This window comes from Acinonyx jubatus, chromosome B3, assembly GCF_027475565.1.
Source record: "Acinonyx jubatus isolate Ajub_Pintada_27869175 chromosome B3, VMU_Ajub_asm_v1.0, whole genome shotgun sequence".
Taxonomy (NCBI): domain Eukaryota; kingdom Metazoa; phylum Chordata; class Mammalia; order Carnivora; family Felidae; genus Acinonyx; species Acinonyx jubatus.
The window spans coordinates 70127800-70141895 of NC_069386.1; the positions used below are offsets into that span (position 1 = coordinate 70127800).

Consider the following 14096-nt stretch of genomic DNA (forward strand, 5'->3'; position numbering starts at 1 on the left):
TGGGTAACATAGCACTGAACATAATAAGCTGCTGGAAGGGAGGGACTAAGGCCAAAAAAATCACTTTATGATCTGCAAGGCATTGAAACATCATCTTCAGAACACCCTGTACAAGTTTCTCTCAACCTTGGCTGTTCATTAGAATCTCCTTGTTAAAAATACAATGCATATAATCCTAATAAGTATAATTCCAGGGATATCGATCCAATTAGTCTGAGTTTGGGTCTGCACACCAAGTGGAATCCAAGCATTATGAGGCTTCTGTTACAATTCCTCTTACAGCAGTTTTTCTGTGAATTGTTTTCAAAGACTGTTAATAGACATGTGAAAATGATTTGGGAGATGCTGGGTGAAACAGAGTTAAGTTTGTTTTATGCAGATCTCACAACCTTTACTATTAGCATGGCTGTGAATCTCTAATAGGCAGAGTTCAGATCATATTCAGTATTGCTAAATTGATTTTACCATGAAATCCACCCTTCCCTTAATCATTTAATAACATCTTCTAGAACTTATGTTTCTAGTTGGGAAAAGTTGTCCTAGAATTTTCTAAGCCTTTCTCCTGGCTTTGTTCATTTAATATAGCTATCACTGGGCCTACCTTAAAGACTAACAACTAGATAAGATTATAAAGTAATCTGTGTTTAGACTATAAGTCAATCTCATGTGATATGCTGCTGTAGGAGGAAGGAGCCAGTTCTTGAGAATCATATAATCATGGCATGAAATTGAAGCTCTGCCACTTAAAAGCAGTTGTGATCATGGATAATAGTTCTTAGGTCTCAGAACTTCAGTCCCTTATTTGTAAAATGAGATAATAGTACCTACTTCATAGGGTAGCTATGAGAATTATATGAGGTTAAATGGCCCATAATAGGGTTCAGTAAGTGGCAGCTGCATTTGGTGGTGATGTTGCTGGGCTCGGTGCTCATTGAGCACCTAACCATTTCTTTAAAAAAATTTTTAATGTTTATTTTTGAGAGAGACAGAGGAGCATGAGCAGGGGGAGGGGCAGAGAGAGGGAGACACAGAATCCGAAGCAGGCTCTAAGCTGTTAGCCCAGAGTCCAACACAGGACTCAAACTCAAGAACCGCAAGATCATGACCTGAGCCGAACGCTTGATCAACTGAGCCACCCAGGTGCCCCAAGCACCTAAGCATTTTGACAGGCTCCATCTGGAAGCAGTACTATAATACAAAATGCAATACCATTGGCACGTCTTACAATTTTGGGCATGTTGGCTACTATGTGGATATGTGGGGTCCCGTAAAACTCCTCAAATTCCATCCCTTGGATATCCACAAAATTTATATACTTGGGGCTAGTGCAGTCCTTAGAACTCAGCAAACAGGGCCTCTGCCCTGGGCCCAACCCCTCAGAACTACCCTACACTTTTGGAGTGCCTTTCACATAGGAAGTCCTCCTCTTGTGTCTGGTGCTGACTGGGACCAACAGTACCATTTAGATCAGGTGCTCCGAGCTTGAACTGGGACCTGTGTAGGCTTGAGTCCCATTTATCCCCTTGAGGGCGCTGCTCCCCTATCCCATGTGTAGGGCCAACCAGCTGCCCCTCCAAGAGTTCTGAGACTTGCACATACACAGTCATCCTAGAGGCCTAAAGCCAAGCCCTGGTTCTAGGAGGGTGGCCTGGAAAGTGGATCACTCCCTCTGGCTGGCATGGTATTTCTTTTGTGGGATCACATGAAAGTGGGTCACCAGAATGGTGCTCACATATGAATTTGGCTTAAAACACATCCCAGACACAGTATGAATTTAGCATTCTGAGTCACCAGTGGTCACTACTGACTCTTGGAGTTGATGCATTGTGGGAGGCTTTTACCCATTCATGTTCTTACTGCTCTGCTACTTCTAGCCTATAACACTTGAGGGGAGCAGGGATAGCAGCACCTGTTCCTTGCCCTGTGAGCCCCCCACTGCTGGCACCCAGGGTGGTTACTCCACTGTTTGCAAGCTCCACACCATGTGGAGATAGGGAATAGCTACTCCTGTCTCCTGTAAGGGCTTGGAGGCCATTGCTTTGTAGGACCCATGGGGTACTTCTAATCAATGTCTTCTCTCACCTCTGATCGATAGGTGATGATGTACTCTCTTGGGTTGGTCTTGATAAAGATAAATAATTGTCGTTCCTTATGTAAACAGTACTGCTCTTCTTACTCTGCCCATGGGCCCCTTGCCTATTCTCCTTGCTGGTGGCTATGTACAGAAGGCAGGAGTGTAGTGTTGTTAGTTATACAAGAGGTCACATCCTAGGAATGCAGTGATTATGATCCACAGAGTTCAAGAGAAGATATGGTTGGAAGATATATTGTTTTATGTTTATATTATAAAATTACCAATGACAAATTCCATATGACCAGAAAATGAATTATCATTCTCATTTTCCTGCATACTCTGGGTGCCATGGTCTGAATATGTGTCACTCCTAAATTCCCAAAATGTAATCCTAATGCCGAATGTGATAGTATTAGAAGGTAGGCCCTATCAGGGCACCTGGTTGACTTGGTTAAGCATCAACTTTGGCTCAGGTCATGATCTTGCAGTTTGTGGGTTTGAGCCCCACATCAAGCTCTCCACTGTCAGTGCAGAGACCACTTGGGATCTCCTGTTTCTCTCTCTCTCTCTACCCCTCTGCATTCATGTGTGCTCGTGCTCTTTCCCTCTCAAAAGTGAATAAACATTTAAAAAATATATTAAAACAAAAAAAGAAGGTAGGGTCTATCCCGGGGGATTAGGTCATGGAGCACTTATGAATGGGATTAGTGCTGTTATAAAAGAGATCCCCCAGAGCTCTCTAGCCCCTTCTGCCATGTGAGGATACTATGAGAGGTATACAACCCAGAAGAAGGCCCTAACGGACCATGCTGGCACTCTGACCTTGGACTTTCAGCATCCAGTACTGTAAGAAATAAATTTCTGTTGCTTGTAAGACACCTTATCTGTAGTACTTGTTATAGCAGCCTGAATGGACTAAGTCACTGGTTAAGACTTGCATTTGTGGTTATTGACAACAATGTAAGGTAACAAAATAAACTTCCAGAGAAAGTCATTAGAAGCTGGTGCTTACAGGCAGCTCAGTGGATGATACAGTGTCATGAATCATGATATAGCCAGCACTAAATAAACAGCATTAGGAAACTGCAGAGGCAGGAAGATCTCCATTGTTTAAATTCAGGCAAGTTTTGAAAGGTCATGAAATTTTACTTCCTTTTTCTTATGGTGGGAGATGTAAAATTATCCAAGAACGATAACATTTGTCAGTAAAGAACACAAAAAAATGGTTCCTAGGTCTATCAGGAAGATATGGTGCCCAGATACCACAAAGAATCTGCATGTGCACTGATTGGACAATAAACATATATATAATCTTTTCTCTACCTATAATTCTACATCTTCAGCAATAAATCACTATACTTCTGAATGGAGACTCTTCCTCAGTGCTCAGTCTTGGCAGGCAGAGTAAAATGAGCTGGCCCTCTTCAACCCTTCTCCTTCCCAAGGTGATAAAGTTATAACATCTGGCAGAGACTCATTCTTGGTGGGATGTGAAGGGAGTCCAAGGGACAGACTTATCATTATGTTCAGTAATCCTTTGCTTTAGCATGTAATTTGCTGATGCTCTTGCCTCTGTACCCTGCACCCTACCCATAGGTCCACCATTTCTTCTTCATGTGTGCAGACTTGACTTCCGTTAGTTTCCAGGAAGTGACTCAAATCAGAGATGCCGCCTCTAAGAGCAACTGGGCTGTCTCTTTATTAGACTTATGACTCAAAGACCAAGTAAAATATGGATTTAGGGGAAGAATAAAAGAGATGAGGAATATGGTGGAAATAAGGCTAAGCAGAAGGCATGATGAGGGGAATTGTGAGAGCTCATAGGGCATGATAGCTCTTCACCTATTTGTACAGGATACAGGATTTTAGGAGGCAGTGGGTGCCCCACTGTTTGAAAGTGTCAGATCTCCATCACTGATGTGAGACTAGTGTCTGGAATTATACCCTTATGAACTTATTGTGCATTCCTATATATAAGGATATAAAATTTTTAGCTTCAAAGAATGAGTGGGATTTTCAGTACCTTTGTAAGATGACAAGAAAAGCAACAAGAAAACAGTACTTACTATGAATTCTTTTTTAAAAGATATATTGTTTTTTTAATGTTTATTTACTTTTGAGAGGGGGGAAGGGGCAGAGAGAGAGGGACAGGGGAAAAATGGGCTCCACGTCAATAACAACGAGCTCGATGTGGGGCTCAAACTCGTGTCCGAAGTCGGACACTCAATTGGACACTCAACGGACCAGGTGCCTCTACTTTATGAACTCTTTTACAAGGGTTCAGCAGTGTGCTGGTTACTGGTTATGCATTCTTTTTTTTTAATAAAAGCAAAAAACTAAAACCAGTTATTGTGTCTGCCATTATAGCATATCCACAAATGAGACCCATAGGGAAAAATTGTGAAAGGAAGAGGGGAGATGATGTGAATTGATCCAGTACATGGCACTGCTCTGGAAAGCTAGTCTGTCTAAGGACCAACATACGTCAAACAACTCCATTAGGAGACTGGGGTTACAAGAATGTATTTCCAAAGCAAAGGAAAGGGATTCCAAAGGGTCAGATGATAAAGACAGATATCCTTTGCCCCAGCTGCTGAGTGTTACCTGCCACGAATTCCCAGTTGCACCCTTCTCTGGAGAATCACCTCCAAAGAGGGCAAGGGTGAGGGGGGCTTCCTCATTGGTGATGCCCAAGAGTTATGTCCTTCCACCAGGGTAGCTCATAGCCAATGACTGATTGATACAGATGAACAAGAACCTGGACCTCTTGCCTTAATTTTTTTTCCTCTTGCCTTAATTTTATGTCAGTTATGTTCCAGAGCTCTCCATGGGGTCAGGTTTGAGGCTGGACTTTAGCTAAAATCACATCTTTGTTCAACTTCTTCTTCTGCCCTATCCTGCTTCAGTTATTTCCTTACAGGTATCTCATGAGAGTATGCTCTCAATGAATTACTAACTCAAGAATTTCCATCATAGGATCTGCTTTTTGGCCACCTGGCCTAATACTTTTGCAAAGAGCAAGCCTTGAAAGAAGCTGATTCTTTAGGACCTACGTATTCTAGGAAAGAATAAAGAACTCATTTTACTTGAAAGTCTCTAAGGAGCTGAAGGCCAAGGGCCCAGGTTGAAGATTACTTCAGGCAAACAAGCAGGCAGGGTAGACTCTAGAATGTCAGTGTGGCATCATGGTTAGTTAGGCACAGAGAATATGGAACTTCACAGCCTGTGTTCAAATCCAAGTTCAAACATTTACTATCTGATCTTGGGCAAGTAACCTCTCTGGTTCTTGTTTATCAGCAAGTGAGGAATATCTTCAGCAGAACTAACAATACCTCGTACATTTTTAGGTGCTCAATGTATATGTATTAAATTGAACTCATATTTTTTTGCATGGCCCATTCTCAAACATTGCCTGATATGTCCTGATCCTCCTTTTATAACTAGTCAATACCACTTAAGAGAAAGATGGTCTAGATCTCCTGACCCTTAAATCAACAGTGTTACCACTATGCCATGTTTCCAATTTTCTTGATCTGGGGATAGTCAGCCACTTGTCATCAATATCTGAAACTTTCCAGAGATGCCTTGATAAGAGCTTCATGGTTTCTAGTCACTGTGGTGATTTAATGTCTACATATTCACTGAACTTAATTCCCCTGTCTTGAAGTATGGGCTGAACTTAGTGATTTATTTCTTTTTTTTTTTAATGTTTATTTATTTTTGAGAGAAAGAGAGGGTGGGGGGGGGCAAGGCTGAGAGAGAGAGGGAGACACAGAATCTGAAGCAGGCTCCAAGTTGTCATCACTGAGCCCTATGCGGGGCTCGAACTCACGAACTGTGAGATCATGACCTGGAGCCAAAGTCGGACCCTTAACCAACTGAGCCACCTAGGCACCCCAGTGATTCATTTCTAGTTGATCGAATGTGACACCTTGTGATCAAAGCGATAGCATACTACTTCTAAGATAAGCTGAAAAAATAAAAAATAAAAAATAAAAACCAAGCCTTCCTCCTTATTCTTGCTCTTGAATCACTTGTTCTGGGGTAAGCTAGCTGCCATGTCTTATGAGGACACTCTAACAGCCCTTGTGGTGAGGAACTGAGGTCTCCTGGTAATATTAGTAAGGAACAAGGCTTCTTCCAAAAGCCAGGTGAATGAGCTCTCTTGGAAGTGGATTCTCCAGCCCCAACAAAGCTTCTCGATGTCTGTAACCCAGGCTAAAATCTTGATGGCAACTTCATGAGAAACCCTGAACCAGAAACACCCAGCTAACCTGCTTTCAAACTCCTGACCCTTAGAAACTGTGACATAATAAATATTTGTTGCGTTAAGCTGCTAAGTTTTAGGGTAATTTGTTACACAGCAATAAGTGATGAATACAGTTAGGAAATGAAAGATTTCCGTTCTGGAATGGCTCATTGTGGTGTTTTACATTTCTCTATTTATGATCATTATTTTCTTTTCTTTATCTGGGACCTAAAGAATGATTATACTCCCTCAACTTCACGACTAATAATTGACCTACCAACTTAGTTAAAAACCACAGGTTATCTATCACTTCCAGGACATTTATAAACTTTTGAAATGCATCTGTATATCAAGATGTCTCCAGAAATGTTAAAGATTATTATTTATTTGGACTATATAAGTTCTTCACAAAGAAAAAAAAAAGACAATATCCAATGATGTCCTGGCCTGTAAGAATGTAAACTGATACATAGTTCCAGAGGGTAATTGTACTTCCTTTTTCTTGTGGTGGGAGATGTGAAATTATCCAAGAATGATGTGCAGTAAAAGCTCCTAAATTTTTTTTCATACTTTTTGACCCATGGACTCTACTTTTCATAATTTATCCTAAGGACTTAATTTGGCAAGTGCATAAAATTATATGAACAAGGATGCAGTATGATTTATAATAGTAAAAAGTGGAAAATCCTAAATGTCCAATAACAGGGATCATTAAATAAGTAATAGTAATGCCACAGTAAAATACTACTTAGCACCTTAAAGTGATAATAAACACCTACATTTATTAACATGGAAGAATGCAGATAAGTTCAATGAAAAAAAGTTTATAGTGTGTTTATTAAGATTCCACTGTATGTGTGTGTATATATATATATGTGTGTGTGTGTGTGTGTTTATTTATATATATGTGTTTGTTTATATATGTGTGTTTATTAAGATTCCACTATATATATATGTAAAAAATCTTGGAAGGACATATGTCAAAATATCATCAGTGGTTAACTTTCAGTGATGAGATTTAGGTCAATTTTAATTGATTATTTTTTTTGTTTGTACATCTGTATTTTCTACTTTTTCTTATAGCGATTTAATGAATCAAGAAAAAAGGTAATAAAATTCATCATAGATAATTAGAAAAATACAGAACAAAGGAAAGTCATAGTCAAATGTACTTATACTATTCAAAGTTAATCACTCAATGTTTTGGGACAGATACTTTTATCTTTTGTATGTGCAAATACACATACAAACATATATATCTTTAAAAGCATGATTGAAATGAAATATTATTGCAGTTTTCTATTATATTTTAAAAATATTTTTGAGGTGTCTGAAATAATAACAAACTCAGAGAGAAGTTTCAAGTACAGTACAAAGAATGTTTTTTCCTAAACCATTTGCTTCTTCACCTCTGAATACATTAGTGTATCTTTCGTACAAACAAGAATATTTGCTTACATAACCACAACGCAACTGTCCACACCAGGACATTAATACTAATATTATGCTACCATCTAGTTCAGACTCTATTCACATTTTTTTCTTAATTTAAGTTTTAGTTAATTAACATACAGAGCAATATTGGTGTCAGGAGTAGAATTCAGTGATTCATCACTTACATACAACAGCCAGTGCTCATCACAACAAGTGCCCTCCTTAATACCCATCACCCATTTAGCCCACCTCCTACACACCTACCTCACTCCATCAATGCTCAGTTTGTTCTCTATTTTTAAGAGTATCTTGTGGTTTGTTTCCCTCTCTTCTCTTTCCCCCCTTTCCATATGTTCATCTGTTTTCTTTCTTAAATTCCATATATGAGTGAAGTCATACAGCATTTGTCTTTCTGTGGTTGACTTCTTTCACTTAGCATAGTACACTCTAGCTCCATCCACGTAGTTGCAAATGGCAAGATTTCATTCTTGATGGCTGAGTAATATTCCATTATATAAATACCACATCTTCTTTATTCATTCATCAGTTGATGGACATTTGGGCTCTCTCCATAGTTTGGCTATGGTTGATAATGAGACTCTATTCCAATTTTACCATTTGTCCCAAAAACGTCCTTTTTTAGCAAAAATAATCTAATTCAGAATCGTGTATTTCTTTTAGCTGTCATGTCTCTTTATTCTCCTTGGCTCTGATCTAGATCTTCAGGCTTTCTTTGATTCGTTACTGACTCCTTGGAAGCTTATTTTGTACCTATTTTTTTTTTTTCCTAAGTAGGCGTCTCCCCCAGCGTGGAGCCCAACGTGGGGTTGGGGTTCAAACTCACAACGGTGAGATCAAGACCTGAACTGAGATCAAGAGTTAGATGCTTAACCAGCTGAACCACCCAAGCGCCCCAGCCAGCTGTTTTGTAGAATGTCCCTCACTGTGGGTTTGTCCTGATTAGAATCAGATTGTACATAGAAGTGATGTGTGTTCTTCCCACTGCAATCAGTGAAGTGATGTTTACTTTATTCACTTGATTAAGGCAGAATTTGCCAGGTTTCTCTACTAAAGTTACCATTATTTTTCTCTTGTAACTAACAATAAGTAATAAATATTTTGTGGTGATGTACTTTGAAACTGGAAGTATTTAATTCCTTTTCACATTTTAAATTATTTATTTATTTATTTATTTATTTATTTATTTATATCAGTAGGAACTCATGGTTTCTTGTTTTGTTCAAGGAGTTATATAATCTGTCCCCAAACTGGTCAGTGAAATCCTTTAAATCTGGCTTCTGGATACTGTTGCCATGCCCCCATTATTCTTTAGGCACTTCCTTGCTTTGAGAAACAACATAATGGTCCAAGCTCATCTTATATTTCCCTTGTCCTTGAACCAGCCATTTCTCCAAAGACACCTGGTTGTTTCAGTGGACAACAGTGTTTTGTATTTATGGTTGTTCGGGTGAGAGAGCTCCAAGAGAGTTCCAACACTGACAGAGCTTGGGAATATAGCAAAAAGATCCAATCATACACACACACACACACACACACACACACACACACGTATTTTATTTGTTTACACTAAAAACCATGAGTTCACACCAATACTTCCAATTCCAGTCTAACCTGAGAGCTCATATTAGTTTTCTCCCCTTCCATATTTATATCTCCATTTCCATAGTTATAACACCCTTCTTCCTTATTTTCTTTAATATATTGACTTATTTGATCAATCTCCATGTATGCAACCAATCTTCCATTGCTGCCACTGTCCCCCTTCCATATGGATGCTCTTTGCCTACTCTGATTCTGACACTCTGCAAGGCTGCCTCCTGCCATGGATACTCCCCATCTCAGTTTCCAAACCCCATACCAGGTCACCCTCTGAGTGGTCACCTCCTCTAGCTACTCAAGCTCTAACTCTCCATGCTTCATCCCCCCCCATACCTCACCCCAACTCCATCTCACCCCCTATATGAATGCTCCATTCACCTGTTTCAGGCTCTGACTTCCTATTCTCCATGCCAGCCCAACCCTCCTTGTGGATGCCTACCTTGCTCTACTGCATCTAATGGCTTCAGGACAAAATTGTATACGAAGGGAAGAAAGGGGAAATAAAGGCAGGAAAGCAAAGAGAAAGGAAGGGAAGTGAAAATAAGCAAATGAAAGGGAAGAAATGTATTTTTTGAAAGTTAAAATTATGCATTAGCATTTTATAAATAAAAAAATTACTAGCTGTATATTACTTTATTAATGAAATATGATTTATTTAACTCTTTCCCTACTTCTGGACATTGAAGTGACTTCCAATGATAAATAATTTGCACTGATGCTTTTCCTTAAAACAAATTCTCCTGAGTGTAATTATTAGGTCAGAGTATAAATAATCTTAAAGTTATAGGTACTTTTAGGTTTTCACACATTCCCTTTTAGTAAAGTTGTACTTATAACCCCATTACCGGTATACAGACTGGATCTGTGCCCTCTATATCCTTTGCATAATTTGGTATTATCTTTTATTTTAATCTCTGACAGTTTGATAGGCAAAATATAACTTCTCATTATTACATAACTTTGCATACCTTTTACTGAACAGGCCATTTCTCTCTTTCTGTCTGTCTTTTGAATGGGCCATTTCTAAACAAATTCTTAATGATTCAGTGTCTCCTCTCCCCTGAGACTCTCTCCACTTCCTGACACAAAGCTTCATGAATCTGATTTTCACACACACACTCTTTCATACCCTGTAAACACAAATTTAAAACTCTTTAAATCTGAGTGGATTATTCATGATGGCTGCACCGTATCTTCGGTCATTTAGGAAGATATCCAGAGAAGATACGGTTCAGGAATTTCTCTTGGAGGAAATTTTCCTCGAGGGAAATTATATCATAGTGCTCAGTTTGTGTAAGCACCATGAATGTCTCCTTATTCACCCAAGTTTAGTCTTGCCACACACCCTTTTGTGGGTAATGTCAGCATCAGTGTTTACTGTTCCTGAGATTATCTATACCAGCCTGGACAGGCTGCTCCCACACCCAGGCTTCTCCTCACTGCCTCTTCTCTTAGAATCTATTTATTTTGCCCAGATTAGTCACTTCAACCACTTTTGAAGTGACTTTTTAAATGTTAATCCTAGGATGGAAAAAGATTTAGTTAAAATCCCAAGACTAGATTTAAAAAAAAAAAAAAAAAAGACAAGCCATTTGTAAAATCGGAACTTTTCCCCTTGGAAGCCCCTGTTTAATGGTGACTCATGTTTTTTATTCTGAACAGGCAGCATCACATCCAGAAATAAGCAAATATCCTCATTGGGATCACTGCAATTCCCCACTTCCATAGTTCTTTAATTCTTCACAGCTGTGGTCACTTCAATCCACTTTGTGGAATCCTGGACCCGGCATTTCCCTAAGCGCGGGTGTTGTTAGGACACAGACTTGGCAGAAGAGGAATCTTATCTCTGCTCATGCTTTTTTTTTTTTTTTTTAAATTGTGGTAAACCATATGTAAACATAAAAATTGCCATTTTAAAGTATACACTTCAGTGGCATTAACTACATTCACAATGCTGTGAAACCATCACTACCATCTATTTCCAAAACTTTTTCATCATCCTAAACAAAAACTCTGTCACTCAGGTCACATCTTGTATTTATCAAAGGAACACACACACAGAGTTAAAAGCTACAGTCTCTTTCCTCACCACTTTCTGACTCCAGTCCAAGTCCTAAGAGGCACCACTTCCAGCTCTGGGTAATTTGCTTAACCTTATCTTTTGATCCAGACACTGATTCTTTTGTTCCCCATGACATTTCTATATTTATTTTACAAGTGTTTGTCCTTTTTCTATTGTTACTTTTTCATAGCAATTTGTTTTTGTTTTATGAAAGCAATAGCTCCTCTGATAACTCAGAATCCACTAACTTGAGGTCTAATCCTGCCTCGTGATGTTTGCTTTTACTTCATGTTTTTTTTTTAACTGCAATTTTAAAGAGATATGGAAACCATTCAATCTGTGAAGAAAATTGACTTTGCAAACAAATAGGACTAATTTTGTAGCCCTTGGAAAAGTAAATTTCTCTTTAAAATAAAGGGAGCTCAGGGGTGCCTAGGTAGCTCAGGCAGTTAAGTGTCTGACTCTTGGTTTTGACTCAGGTCATGATCTCATGATTCGTGAGTTCCAACCCTACATCGGGCTCCATGCGGACAATGCAGAGCCTACTTGGATTATATGTACATATATATTAATATATGTATATAAGTATATACGTATGTGTGCAGATGTGTGTGTGTGTGCATGTCTGTGCAACACAAGGGAAATGGTAGATGCTGAATTTATGGTGAGTCTAATTTTTGTTTTAATGTGTTCACTTCTCAAAAATAACCCCACAGCATCTACAATGTGTATGAGGTGTGCCAGCAGATGGCACCAGTGCACAAGTCTCATGATTGGAACTATGAAAACGGGTCCCAAGCTTTCTTTAAAAATTTGAGTACATGGGCACTTATTTTACTGAATAAGATTAACCAATAAGTTAATCATAATTTTCTCTGGATGACAGAATTATCTGTGAAGATTAACCAATAAGTTAATCATAATTTCTCTGGATGATAATTTTCTCTGGATGATAGAATATGGTTAATTGTTTCAATAGTATCTTAGTCTTCAACAATTAATATGCATTACTCAAGAGATTAAAATCAAAATGATATACCTCTGTAAAACAGTTCAGTTTCAAAATCAGATGTTACAATACAGCTCTTAACATTTGGAAGGGAAAGAAACTAACATAAAGGTACAAATTGCTGACTCATTAATTATTTCCTTCTCACTATTTTAAATTATTACTCCAAAGCTAATCTCATGAACAGACTCATCAGAACGTTCTTTTTCACCTAATTCTATTAAAAAAAATTAAAGGCACTTCCATCTCCTCTGCCTCCTATCTCCACATTTAAGGACTCTATAATTAAGTCTCTTTGATCTCTTTCAAAAAACGATAATATAAATCAACGATATAGAAAAGAATAAAAATAATACTAGAACACACACACTTCCATCAATACTTTTAAAATGTAAATGATTGGCCATATGTGGTTCAGATTATTTTATTTTATTTTATTTTATTTTATTTTATTTTATTTTATTTTACTATTTTACTTTTAGAGAGAGAGTGTGAGTGGGGGAGAGGGGCAGAGGGAGAGAGAGAATCCCAAGCAGTCTCCACGCTCAGCATGGAGCTGGACTCAGGGCTCCATCCCACTGAGCCTGGGATCATGACCTGAGCGGAAATCAAGAGTCTGACTCTCAACTGACTGAGCCACCCAGGTGCCCCTTACTATTTTTTAAAAGAATTAAGAGAATGCAGATGCAGCTAATGTTATTCCCCCATTGTTTTCTCTCCATTTTCCAGCAGTAACTACTCCAGAGACGTTAGTATTATTTTCCCTGTGGATATTTTTATGCTTTTACTAGCTTTGCATATACCACAAACTATATATATATATATAGTATACCACTTGTGTTTAAAATGTACATAACTTAATTCATGTTGTGCATATCCTTTTGCCACTTGCAATTAACAACCAACATTGTTACTGGGATTATCAACACTACTGTATGTAGATCCCATTTGTTGATTTTTTTTATTAGTGTATTCTAAAAGTATACTGGATTATGTATTTGTTCCTTTATAAATGGGCATTTAAGCTTCCAAATAGTAATTATATAAATAGCGCTTTAATGAACTTTCTTGTGCATCTTCCTTTGCCTGTATGTGTGTTTCTCTTGGGTATATACTTGGAAGAATTCCAAATTATAATATGTATGCAATTATATCTCATTATCATAATAGTTTACATTTCCCACATTGCCAGTGGGATTGAACATCCCCTCAAGTGCTTAATGACCATACATATTACTGCTTCTGCTACTCTGAGAATTGTTAGTTCATATCAGACTTAGAGAAAATTTGTAAAAATACTAAAAAAAAAAATCATAACTTTCTATACATCTTTAACCCCGTTTCCCTAATTGTTAACATTTCACATTTGATTTCAGAATTCTGTCTATAATTTTGGGGGCAACCATTTGAAAGTGAGTTTCAACATGATGCCTTTCTATAACATTGTTTTTTGTTGCTGCCAAAATTCTTAGTCTTACTGTATTTGTCATTTTACTGCTGTATAACAAATTACCGCAAATTTAGTGGCTTGAAACAATACCTATTTATTATTTCACAATTCAGTAGGTCTGAATTTTGGCTCAACTGGGTTCTACACCCAGCATCTCACATTCCAGGAGTTTCAGCCAGAAGCTGAAACTAGTGAAAA

The 14096-nt window shown here is 38.2% G+C and overlaps 1 protein-coding gene across 1 annotated transcript in view; it reads right to left on the reverse strand.

Annotated features, from left to right (window-relative positions):
• Window positions 1-14096, reverse strand: part of RNASE9 (ribonuclease A family member 9 (inactive)) — a 67087-nt gene that overhangs the window by 12464 nt on the left and 40527 nt on the right. The window lies entirely within an intron of this gene.